The following is a 13,480-nucleotide window of genomic DNA, read 5'->3' on the forward strand; positions in this document are numbered from 1 at the left end:
TGAAAGGCCTGGATGGAGTGGATGTGGAGAGGATGTTTCCACTGGTGGGAGAGTCTAGGACCAGAGGGCACAGCCTCAGAATTAAATGACGTTCCTTTAGGAAGGAGATGAGGAGAGATTTCTTCAGTCAGGGGGTGGTGAATCTGTGGAATTCTTTGTCATAGAAGGCTGTGGAGGCCAAGTCAGTGGCAGGGATAGAAAGATTCTTGATTAGTACGGGTGTCAGAGGTTATGGGGAGAAGGCAGGAGAATGGGGTCAAGAGGGAGAGATACATCAGCTATGATTAAATGCGGTGTAGACTTGATGGGCCGAATGGCCTAATTCTATATCTATCACATATGACCTTATCACAATCGAGCCGTCCACACTGTACAGATACAGGATAAAGGGAATAACATTTAGTGCTATATAAAGTCCAGCAATGTCCAAATAAAGATAGTCCGAGGGTCACCAATGAGGTGGATAGTAGTTCAGGACCGCTCTCTGGTTGTGGTGGGATGGTTCAGTTGCCTGATAACAGCCAGGAAGAAACTGCCCCTGAATCTGGAGGTGTGCGTTTTCATACTTCTCTCCTCTTGGATGGGAGAGGGGGGGGAAGAGGGAGTGGCCGAGGGGTGAGACTGGTCCTTGATGATGCTGCTGGCCTTGCCGAGGCAGCATGAGGTGTAGATGGAGTCGATGGAAGGGAGGTTGGTTTGTGCGACGGTCTGGGCTGCGTCCACAATTCGCTGCGATTTCCCGCGGGTCTTGGATGGAGCTGTTCCCAAACCGTGCTGTGATGCATCCCGATAAAACGCTGACCACGGCGCATCTGTAGGAGTTGGTGAGAGTTGTCGGGGACATGCAGAACTTCCTAAACCTTCTAAGGACGTTGAGGCGTTGGTGCGTTGTGACTAACCTGTCTCTCCCCCGGCCTTTGCAGCTCCTACATTTACCAGAGACGGTTCGTCAGATTGGACACAGACTACCTGAGATACTTTGAGAACGAGAAGGTGAGTGAATCTATTCCCTCCTCCCTTCCAGTGACTATTTACAATACACATCAATGGTTGGGACGAAGGGATTCAAAGTAGCATTCGCAAATTTGCAGATGACACAAAGCTGGGTGGCAGTGTAAACTGTGAGGAGGATGCTATGAGAATGCAGGGTGACTGGGACAGGTTGGGGGAGTGGGCAGATGCATGGCAGATGCAGTTTAATGCGGATAAATGTGAGGTTATCCACTTCGGTAGCAAAAACAGGAAGGCAGATTATTATCTGAATGTTGTCAAGTTGGGAAAAGGGGAAGTACAACGGGATCTGGGGGGTCCTTGTTCATCAGTCTATGAAAGTAAGCATGCAAGTACAGCAGGCAGTGATGAAAGCAAATGGCATGTTGGCTTTTATAACAAGAGGAATTGAGTATAGGAGCAAAGAGGTCCTTCTGCAGTTGTACAGGGCCCTAGTGAGACCACACCTGGAGTATTGTGTGCAGCTTTGGTCTCCAAATTTGAGGAAGGACATTCTTGCTATTGAGGGAGTGCAGCGTAGGTTTACAAGGTTAATTCCCGGGATGGCGGGACTGTCATAGGCTGAGAGAATGGAGCGGATGAATTCCCAGGATGGCGGGACTATCATATGCTGAGAGAATGGGGCTTGTATACTCTGGAGTTTAGAAGGATGAGCGGAGATCTCATTGAAACATATAAGATTATTAAGGGTTTGGACACGCTAGAGGCAGGAAACATGTTCCCGATGTTGGGGAGTCCAGAACCAGGAGCCACACAGTTTAAGAATAAGAAGTAAGCCATTTAGGACGTGGAATGCAATTTAAGCATCTGTCCACTCCCTCAACCTGTCCAAGTCACCCTGCATTCTCATAGCATCCTCCTCGCAGTTCACACTGCCACCCAGCTCGTTTCTCTTACAGTAACTGTGTTGAGGAAATGGCAGCAGTCACATTTCACACTGAGCTTCTGCATTTGTCAGTTCAGTGACCACCTCGCGACCTGGTGCTTGTCCTGTGATTGCGTAAAGCAACTCCACTTGCATGTTAGTTGAAACTTCTGCATTTGATTGTGCAATGATGTCGAGAGAAGGGGGGGGGGGGGGGCAGCGTTGTGGCGTTGCTGCCTCACAGCGCCAAAGAGCCGCCCAAGAACCCCCTGGCCACTCCCCTCCCCCCCCCCCCCCCCCCACCCCTCCCATCAGGCAAGAGGTACAGAGTGTGAAAAAACGAACCCATACCTCCAGATTCATTAGACAATAGACAATAGGTGCAGGAGTAGGCCATTCGGCCCTTCGAGCCAGCACCCGCCATTCAATGTGATCATGGCTGATCATCCCCAATCAGTACCCCGTTCCTGCCTTCTCCCCATATCCCCTGACTCCGCTATCTTTAAGAGCCTCTCTCTTGAAAGTATCCAGAGAACCGGCCTCCACCACCCTCTGAGGCAGAGAATTCCACAGACTCACCACAAAAGTGTTTCCTCATCTCCGTTCTAAATGGCTTACCCCTTATTCTTAAACTGTGTGGCCCCAGGTTCTGGACTCCCCCAACATCGGGAACATGTTTCCTGCCTCTAGTGTGTCCAAACCCTTGATAATCTTATTTAAGAAGGAACTGCAGATGCTGGAAAATCGAAGGTACACAAAGATGCTGGAGAAACTCAGCGGGTTTACTTATTCTTAAACTGTGGACAATTTCTTAGCTTCAGTAACTTGTCACTAGCGTGTGTGTGTGGGATAGTATTAGTGTGCAGGGATTACGGGTGCATGGCGTGAACTTGGTGGGCCGAAGGGCCTGTTTCTGTACTATATCGCTAAGCTAAACTGAGATAAGGATAAAGTAAACTAGTGTGGCACGGTGGCGCAGCGGTAGAGTTGCCGCCTCACAGCGCCAGAGACCCGGGTTCCATCCTGACTACGGGTGCTGTCGGTACAGAGTTTGTACGTTCTCCCCGTGACCTGCGTGGGTTTTCTCCGGGTGCTCCAGTTTCCCCCCACACTCCCAAAGACGTGCAGGTTTGTAGGTTAATTGGCTTCGGTAAAGATTGTAAATTGTCCCTAGTGTGTGTAGGATAGTATTCCGTGATCGCTGGTCGGTGCGGACTCGCTGGGCCGAAGGGTCTAGGTCTAGTCTGTCTAGTCCATGTCTAACATAGAAACATAGAAAATAGGTGTAGGAGTAGGCCATTCGGCCCTTCGAGCCAGCACCGTCATTCAATGTGATCATGGCTGATCATCCCCAATCAGTACCCCGTTCCTGCCTTCTCCCCATATCCCTTGATTCCGTTAGCCCTAAGAGCTAAAACTAACTCTCTCTTGAAAACATCCAGTGAATCGGCCTCCACTGCCTTCTGTGGCAGAGAATTCCACAGATTCACAACTCTCTGGATGAAAAGGTTTTTCCTTATCTCAGTCCTAAATGGCCGACCCCTTATTCTTGAACTGTGTGACCCCTGGTTCTGGACTCTCCCAACATCGGGGAACATTGTTCCTGCATCTAGCCTGTCCAATCCCTTAAGAATTTTATATGTTTCTATAAGATTTCCTCTCATCCTTCTAAATTCAAGTGACCCATTATTCGACCCATTATTTCATCATATTGAAATGAATTGAATTGAATTGAATTGAATTTCCTTTATTGTCATTCAGACCTTTCCGTCTGAACGAAATTTCGTGCCTGCAGTCATACATATTGATGTGAGATAAATGAAACTTTCACTACTCGTAATTAACTTAACTTTATTTAAGCTTTAAGCAACGTATTTCTGCAATACACAAACTCAGAAACGTCTGGCAAACATGGCTGATTCCGCAGGCTTTTCCCGCCTGAAATATTTCGAACATGCGCACACTCCGGAAATGTCCTGCGCATGCGCACACTCTAGAAGAGCTCCGCGCATGTATTGTACTTCCAGTGGCACTGGTGCCAGCAGCCTCCACCTTCAGCCGGGTATCTTTTTGTTTTTTTGTTTTTTTTAGTTATGTTGATGTGTGTTTTTTATGATTTTTTTAATGTCTTTATGTGGGGGAAGAGGGCACGGTGCGGGGGATACCATCCTTCAGCCACTTCCTGGTGAGGACGCGACTATTATTCGAGTCGCGTCCTCGCCCTCCCCCTCCCCCCACAGCGGCCTACTTACCTGGATTGGCGCGGCCTTTACTGCCGGGATCGACCGGAGCTCCAGCAGCGGCGGGACAGCGCTGGAACATCGCGGGGCTGGCGATGCCTTACCGGGGGTCGCCGTCTGGAGCCCGGAGTGCTGGACCTGCTGCATCGACATCCTGGAGCTGCAGTTTGCTGAGCTCCCAACGCGGGCGGCGCTGACTACAACGCGGGGTCCTGCGACTCTGCCCGGCTCGGCCTGTGGACTCAGGAGCTGCAGACTCCGGCAGCGGGAGGCGGCTGATCGGGAGGTCCGGGCCGCTGAGGAGGAGGATGCTCACCGTCGGGGCTCGGTGTCGGCATTCCACCAGCCCGGCGTGAGGGCATGAACATCGGGCCACACGGGGGCGGCGACTGCGGGTGCTCGGAAGGCCCCGACCACGGATGAACATCTGGGAAGATCGGAGGGGAGGCTGGCTGGACTATGGTGCCTTCCTCACCTTGGTGCCATTGTGTTGTGTTGTGTCGTGGACTTTCTGTGTTTGTGCTTTTTTTTTTTTTTTAATTCTATTTTATTTTTTTAATATGTTTTAATATTTATTATATATTTATTTTTATGATGCTGACTATAAAGGGAAATTCATTTTCGTTGTCTCTAATTGAGACAATGACAATAAATTTGAATACAAGAATACAAGATACAAGAATACAAGATACATGCGCACATGTGCCCACTTCATTCTCCCCTCCTATTTATACGTTGGGAGGTTTAATACGTCTTGATGACCGTTGCAGCACTGGAGCCTCAGGAGATACAGGTGTTTCAATAGCTGGGGGTATAGATATGTTGCTTGGTCATCAACTTCACTCATATTGTTATTTAGATTTTCAATTTTAGAATTTCTTGTAGAAGTTTCCATAGAGGATGCTGGAAGTGTTGGAGGAAATTCCCGATTAGTGTTATCAAGAAGTGACGGAGCTGACAGAGGAAGTTCTCGATTAGTGTTATCAGGAAGTGACGCAGCTGATGGAGAAGATGGACATGGTGCAAGGTCACGAAGTGAGACAGTTGACTGATGTCCATCCCGATACTTGATAGTTGCATAAGAAGGGTTGACATCAGTCCGTTCAACTTCATCAACAAAAGGTTAATTCTTATTTAATCAGACATACCGATGAAGCAACACAGGCCCAGGGCTCGTCAACCATGATGGCAGAGAAGTACCACTAGAAGAACGCCCCTTGAAGTTAAAGAACCGTTCGTGTGGAGTAGTATTGGTAGCAGTTGACAGTAGAGATCTGATGGAGTGTAATGCATCTGGTAGAACACATTCCCACTGCTGATCTGGTATATCATTTGACTTTAAAGCCAGTTTCACTGCTTTCCAAATGATTCCGTTATACCTCTCAACCTGACCATTTCCAATAGGATGATATGGTGTTGTTTTACTTGTTGCAATTCCTCTCTTAGAAAGGTAGTCCTTTAAATCTTTTGACATGAATGAGGTGCCCCTATCAGAATGTATGTAACTTGGAAATCCACAGAATGAAAACAGTTGATCTAAACATTTGATAACCATAGCAGCTGAAATATTTGGACAAGGAAAGGCAAATGGAAACCTCGAATATTCGTCAACTAAGGTAAGTATATAAACATTTTGAGAGGAGGATGGTAAAGGCCCTTTGAAGTCAATACTCAAACGTTCCATAGGTTGAGTAGCTTTGATCAATCTTCCTTCTTCAGGACGGAAGAACCTTGGTTTTAATTCAGCACAGATTCTACATGAAGCACACGTCATCTTCACATCTTCTGTAGAGAAAGGTAAGTTTTTGGAACGAACATAGTGTAACAAACGAGTGACTCCAGGATGACACAGCCCATTGTGAAGATCAGTGAGTGCAGAAGAATGAACAGAGGCACAAAATGCTCGAGTTAATGTGTCCGGAGCAACATTATCCTTACCAGGGCGGTACTCAATTGAATAACTATATGCAGATAATTCAATCCTCCAGTCATGAATTTTACTATTTTTAATCTTTGTTCGTTTCCGATTATCCAGCATAAAAGCCACTGAACGCTGATCTGTTATCAAAGTGAAGTGCTGGCGAGCAAGGAAATGACTCCATTTCCTCACTGCTTCAATAATTGCTGTAGCTTTCTATTCGATGGATGGGTAGTGCAATTCACTACCTTGGAGAGTACGAGACATGAAAGCCACTGGTCGTCCTCCTTGATTTAATGTAGCTGATACTGCTAAATCAGAGGCATCACATTCAACAACAAAGGGGAGATCCTCATCGATGGCGTGCAATGTCGCAGATTCCAATTGTTTCTTTAAAGAAGTAAAGGCACCAATTGCTGTAGAGTCAAGGGGGAAAGATTTCGCTCTAATCAAAGGTTGAATTTTGTCAGAAAAATTTGGTATCCATTTGGCATAATATGCAAACATCCCAAGAACCCTTCGTAGAGAGTTTAATGTTGCTGGAACAGGTATCTCTTGGAGTGGGCGGAGTCTTTCTGGATCAGGCTTGATTATATCATTTCCAGCCCAATAACCGAGAATATTAATTGACGATACTGATGTTATTGACTTAGCCTCATTTAATGTACAACATCTAAAAACCGTTGTACATTTTCACCATGTTCAGTTTGGTCTTTTCCTGCAATAGTTATATTATCAAGATAAGGGAAAGTATCTTTAAGGTTTTCCTGTTCAACAAGTTTGTCCATCTCTCTCTGAAAAACAGCCACGCCATGAGTTACCCCAAAAGGAACTCTGCAGCAGTGATATAATTTCCCATTTGATTCAAACGCAGTGTATTTCTTCTCTGATTCCTTCAGAGGAATTTGATAGTAAGTCAAAAGTAGAGAATATCTTATACTTAGCTAATGTATTGATAATTTCTTCTATTCGAGGTAATGGATATGCATCAAGCTCCGTGAACTGGTTTGTAGTTTGAGAGTAATCAATGCAGAGTCTCTTTCTATGTCTCTCCAAGGGGTCCTTAACCACGACAACTTGTGCCCTCTAAGGGGAAGAACTGGGTTCTATAATCCCCTCTTGTAAAACACTTCTGTGTTGATGAAGTTCCTATAATCTTTACTAAAATGTCTTGATTTTGTAGCAATTGACTTGCACTTGGAGGATAAATTAGTGAATAATGAAGGCCATTCAACAGATGCAGCAGAAAGACCACACAATGCTGGTGGCTTTGACAATACAAGATCAGGCATAGTTCCTTCATACATTATTTGAAGTGATCTGTGCAGTTTCTGGAAATCCTGACCTAGAATTATATCGCTACACAAATTTTACAAAATACCAAGACATACAGATTTTACTTCGGAGTCACGTGAGTGACTACGTGAAGAACCCCGCCAGGACGCATGCGTGTCATATCGCTTTCACGCTTGCGAAACGACAGGCGGGGTGGAGCGTTCCCCCGCAGCGGTAAGTTTGAAACCGCGACCAGCAGGTAAGTGATTTACTCTGCGGTAGTTTTTGTCCCCGCGCTGTTTTTACACGGGGGGGGGGGGGGGGGGGGGGAAGCTGGACAAAATAGTGTCCACAAGTGCTGCGAGTGAAACTGGCTGGGGAGGACCGCGAAGTTGCGGGAGCCAGCAGCAGCTGAAGGCACAAGCCCCGTAAGGGATCAGCTGTGCCGGCTTTTGGTCCCGCGCCGGCCAGAACACCACGGCCGGGCGGGAGACTATTCAGAATGGGGCCGTCGACTTTGACAAGTTGAAACGGCAGGATGCGGGGTGGAACGACGTTCCCCCGTAGCGACAGTTTAAACCTGGACCTGCAGGTAAGTGAAACTGTGGTCTATATTCTCCCCATATTGTTTCACAGGTGGGGAAACATGGAGAGCTGTTCAAACAACGGCAGGCGACACAGGAATCACCCGTAAGGGAACAGCTGTGCATGACTTCACTCCCGCACCGGCCAGATTAAACACCATGGCTGGGCGGGAAGGCAAGAAGAAAACCAAAAGAGTCGTTGACTGATGAGTCCGACTTTGAACAGCCGCGAGTGGCCAGCGACTGTGAGCGCTGGAGCCGGTTGGAGCGGCTTATGGAGCAAAAGCTCCAACGTGACAGACTGCGGGAGATGGAGTCTAGTCACCGTGGGGATATAAAAAACATCCACAGCAGCACCTGACGTAGGGCTGCACAGTGCATCTCCCTCGTCAGAGGGGAGTACTGGGGGCTCAATTCTAGGCTGACCCTGAAGAGGGGTTTTGACAACCAAAACTACAAGTTTGCAGGGGGTGCAGGAAGGCAAAATCTACTGGTCATGGTGTCCAAATACATACAGCCAGACCACGATGGTCACCACTGCAAAAATGCTTGGGACCAGGAAACTGCCCATCCCTGAATGTTCCAGTCGTGGAAATAGCATCTGGAAACATGTCGGAGCAGGACTTAGGAAAGCCCTGGGGCTCATAAAGGCGACAACATTAAGGATCTCCTACAGCCAAAGACAGCATTTCGACAGATCAATAAGCCACCAATCAAAGCTTATGGAATTAAAATGGTGGAGGGATAACATTCGGCATTGTTCCAACCCTATCGTTATCAGCAAACCCTTAGTGGTGCTACAAACTGATGCCAGTGTGCTTGGTTGGGGTACTACCAATTTCCATCTCCATCTGTGGAGGTAGATGCAAGGCACAGGAGGCACCATTATCACAGACACTGGGCATAAACTACCTGGAAATGTGGGGTGCGTTCTATGGCCTAAAGTCATACTGCTCTGGGATAAATCACCAGCATGTTAGACTACAGAGTGACAATCTGACTAATACAACTTGGTAATGGTGTATCCAGAGAAATATTGGAATATCAGCTACTTACCTACCAGGTAACCCCAAAATTCAGTGACAGACATCAGGTCATGCAAATTCAATAAAATAAGACTTAATCTTGGGAACCAGACCCTGGGACAGCAGGGACAGATGCTTTTCCCTGCATTGAGGGGGCAATTGTTTATCTGTGCATTCTCTTCTTTTCTGCATCATCAGTCGGGTATTACGAAAAATACAACAAGACTCAGCCTCTGGTAATTGGTAGTGCCGATTGGCCTACTTAACCATGGTTCCCTGTGATACTCAACATGGGGTTTAACCATGTATCACCATCCTGAAACAACCAGATTATTGGTTCATCCCGTAACAGGGGAACCCATCCATGTCAAATACAACAGACCTATCAATTTGTAGAGTCTAAAGAAACCTCTACTGCAACTGGGACTGGCGGACCGAACATTGAACATTATCTCAGCGGGCCACAGACAGTCCACCAAAAAACTATATCTGGTATACATCAGGAAATGGGAGATATATTGTCACAGAAACAACATCACCTACAGTTCGATGAACATAACGTCTGTTCTGGAATTCCTGGCAGGCCTCCATTATGATGAGGGGCTCAGTTACAGTGCCATTAACTGCGCCAGAAGTGCCCTATCAACATATCTATGGCGAGGATCAGAGCGTCATTCTGTTGGGACTCACCCCCTGGTAACCAAACTTATGAGGGGAATTTTTAATATCTATCCCCCAAGAACAAGGTACTCTCTAAATGGGATATGAGTATTGCCCTAACGTTGCTAAGGAATTGGTCTCCACAACAGCTCTGTCCCTGCATAGATTGATGCACAAAACAGTCATGCTGATGGCTTTGGTCACTGCACTAAGGGTACAGTCGTATATAAGTTAAGGCTGGACTATATGACTTCTTCAACAGGAATATAACGTTTCATATTACGAATTAGTCAAACAGAACAGACCGGGTCATCAGGCCTCAAAATAGAATTTAGGGATTACCCTACAGTAACTAAGTTACAGAGAAAGGTTGAATAAGTTAGGTCTTTATTCTCTGGAGCGCCGAAGGTTAAGGGGGGACTTGATAGAGGTCTTTAAAATGATGAGAGGGATAGACAGAGTTGATGTGGCCAAGCTTTTCCCTTTGAGAATAGGGAAGATTCAAACAAGAGGACTTGACTTCAGAATTAAGGGACAGAAGTTTAGGGGTAACATGAGGGGGAACTTCTTTACTCAGAGAGTGGTAGCGGTGTGGAATGAGCTTCCAGTGGAAGTGGTGGAGGCAGGTTCATTGGTATCATTTAAAAATAAATTGGATAGGCATATGGATTAGAAGGGAATGGAGGATTATGGTATGAGTGCAGGCAGATGGGACTAAGGGGGGAAAAAAAATTTGTTCGGCACGGACTTGTAGGGCCGAGATGGCCTGTTTCCGTGCTGTAATTGTTATATGGTTATATGGTTATATCATCTCTGTATAATAAGACAATTATTGTTCTATATGGGGAACACCAAAAACATCTGAGGCTACGAGATGTCACTACTAATCAGGCACAAACAAACCCACAAAAAAGTGTCAGTTCAAAATATTTCCAGATGGCTGAAACAGGTTTTAATAACAGCTGGGGTGGATACTAACATATTCAAATCTTATTCCACCAGGGCTGCAGCTACATCGGCAGCCATGGAGTTAGATGTACCAATGAACCAAATCCTCGAGACAGCAGGATGGATAAGGAGAAAATGTTCCAACTATTCTACCACAAACCAGTAGTTAAACTGGAACTTTGCAGAGTCAATTTTAAGTTCTGTAATATAATTTCACCCCATAAATAGGGGCTATAATTTGTTGTTAACAATTTATCATGGATTTCAATGTTGGATTCATGTCTTAACATGTTAACACAATTCCTCCCACAGTCAATTAAGGCAGCTGTGATGCATGGACCCGTTTCCACGGCATGAAATCACAGAGCTTTGAAATCTTCACGTAGTCACTCACGTGACTCTGAAGTAAAATAGTAAGATTAAACGAGACCAGTTCGAAGTTTGATCGTTATTTTATGAGGAGTAACGTTGAGGGAATACGTGCCCTCCGCTCCCACCCTTGATCATATACTCAACTGGTATTTTCTTCTCTAATCTTACTATGTTCAGTCATTACAGTTAGCTGTGATTTCACACCGCAGCTTTGAAGAATGACACGCATGCGTCCTGGCGGGGTTCTTCACGTATTCCCTCAACGTACTCCTCATAAAATAACGATCAAACTTCGAACTGGTAAGTTCTCGTTTAATCTTACTATTTATAGCTAGTTTTGTTCAGAATAAAGTCTACAATACAAGATCCTATAATTTGAGTATTGAGAGTTGTCAGAGCCATCGAGATTTCTCTATTTGAAGGAATTATAGTTAGATTTAGTCGGGACACAACTTGTTCGCTTATAAAACTTTCTGAACTGCCAGAATCAAGTAGTACATTAAGTGTATGGCCATTAATGGATACAGTTGTAGCTGCATGAGGCAAGCTCTGCGGAAATGCAGCTGTAATTGCACGTAAAGAAGGCGTGTATATGGCAGCAGTCACAGTTTTAGTAGTTGCTTTGGACTTGCATACTCTAGAATAATGTCCCTTCTTGCCACAACTATTACAAGTTGCTTCTCGAGCAGGACATGTCTCTCTCTTATGAATATTACCCCCCGCAAAAGTACCAGTTCCTTATTGAATAATTATATGCTGCAGCAAGGGCACCTTTATCAGTAGAAATTGTTTCCGTTTGCTCCATATTAGTACGTGGGTGAAATTCTTTTGTAGTAGTTGCAGCAGAATACACATTAGATGAGCCATAAGCATCTGAATTTTTCTGAGCCAAGTCTAAGCTTGATTGTAAGATGACTGTAAATCCAAGGTTTTGTGTTCTAATAGTCTCTGTTGTATTAAAGGCGATGCCAAACCATTGATAAAAGAGTCTCGACTAACTTCCTGTCGATATTGATCAGCTGTAACTGCTTTGAAGGCACAGTCTTTACTAAGTCTTTGAAGTTCTTGTAAAAATTCATCAAGTGACTCACCAGGTTTTTGTTTCCGAGTAGCAAGGAGGTGTCGAGAGAATATCACGTTGGGTGTCTTAACGAAGAGTTTGCTTAGTACATCAATAGCAGAATCATAAGTTGTACATTCCTCTATGTAATCATATACATCAGAAGAGACAAAGCTTATTAATGTCTTAAGTCTGTCTTGCCACACTCATCAAAGAAGTTATTTAGTATGCGAAGCCAATGCTTCCAATTCTTTGCAGCAGCAGGTGAGTTGGGATCCAGATCCAAGCGTTGTGGTTTCAGTAGCTTCTCCATCCCAGGTCGGACTGTTTGACTTCTGAAAATAAGTTGCTTAAATTGTGAGATAAATGAAACTTTCACTACTTGTAATTAACTTAACTTTATTTAAGCTTTAAGCAACTTATTTCTGCAATACACAAACTCAGAAACGTCTGGCAAACGTGGCTGATTCCGCAGGCTTTTCCCGCCCGAAATACTTCGCACATGCGCACACTCCGGAAATGTCCTGCGCATGCGCGCACTCTAGAAGAGCTCCGCACATGCGCCCACTTCACATACAATAATACAATAATAGACAACAGAACAGACAGTAAACACAAATTAACATCCACCACAGTGAGTCCACCAAGCACCTCCTAAGGGCCAGATCTCAAGGCACGACTTATAATTAGACACGGGAGTTCAAGATGGTTCTGACCTTTTCCTTGAAGGCCCTTCATTGTCCCTCTTCCCCCGCCTGCCCTTCCTAGTCTTCTGACACTGCGAACTGCTTTAGCTTTCCTTCCCACTATAATCCTCTTGTACATAGAAACATAGAAACATAGAAAATAGGTGCAGGAGTAGGCCATTCGGTCCTTCGAGCCTGCTCCGCCATTTAATATGATCATGGCTGATCATCCAACTCAGTATCCTGTACCTGCCTTCTCTCCATACCCCCTGATCACTTTGGCCACAAGGGCCACATCTAACTCCCTCTTAAATATAGCCAATGAATTGGCCTCAACTACCCTCTGTGGCAGAGAGTTCCAGAGATTCACCACTCTCTGTGTAAAAAATGTTTTTCTCATCTCGGTCCTAAAGGATTTCCCCCTTATCCTTAACCTGTGACCCCTTGTTCTGGACTTCCCCAACATCGGGAACAATCTTCCTGCATCTAGCCTGTCCAACACCTTAAGAATTTTGTAAGTTTCTATAAGATCCCCCCCTCAATCTTCTAAATTCTAGCGAGTACAAGCCGAGTCTATCCTTGGTTTGCCCCTACCTCGCCCTGCTCCCTCAAACCCCCCCCACCCCCCACCCCATCACCACCACCTCCCCCATCCGCTGAGTGGTTAGCACCCAACAAAAGCTTTCCACCGTATCTCGGTACACGTGACAATAAACTCAACTAATCTTCATCATCGGTTTTTTGCTGATTAATCCTTGGAGGATTTTCTTCTAAACTCCAACCAAGAGGCCTTCTTCCATAATCGAAACCTCACCACTTTATCTCGCACTAAACGT

General features: G+C 45.5%; 1 protein-coding gene across 1 annotated transcript in view; it reads left to right on the top strand.

Moving 5' to 3' along the window:
• The first annotated feature begins 899 nt into the window (after window positions 1–899).
• LOC129715548 (arf-GAP with Rho-GAP domain, ANK repeat and PH domain-containing protein 1-like) overlaps window positions 900–13,480 on the top strand; it is a 39,417-nt gene continuing 26,836 nt past the window's right edge. The window contains exon 1 of the mRNA XM_055665422.1: window positions 900–993. The gene's annotated coding sequence lies outside the window, so the exon portion shown is untranslated. The remainder of the gene's footprint in view (window positions 994–13,480) is intronic.

The sequence above is a fragment of the Leucoraja erinacea genome, unplaced genomic scaffold, assembly GCF_028641065.1.
Source record: "Leucoraja erinacea ecotype New England unplaced genomic scaffold, Leri_hhj_1 Leri_1238S, whole genome shotgun sequence".
Classification (NCBI taxonomy): Eukaryota; Metazoa; Chordata; class Chondrichthyes; order Rajiformes; family Rajidae; genus Leucoraja; species Leucoraja erinaceus.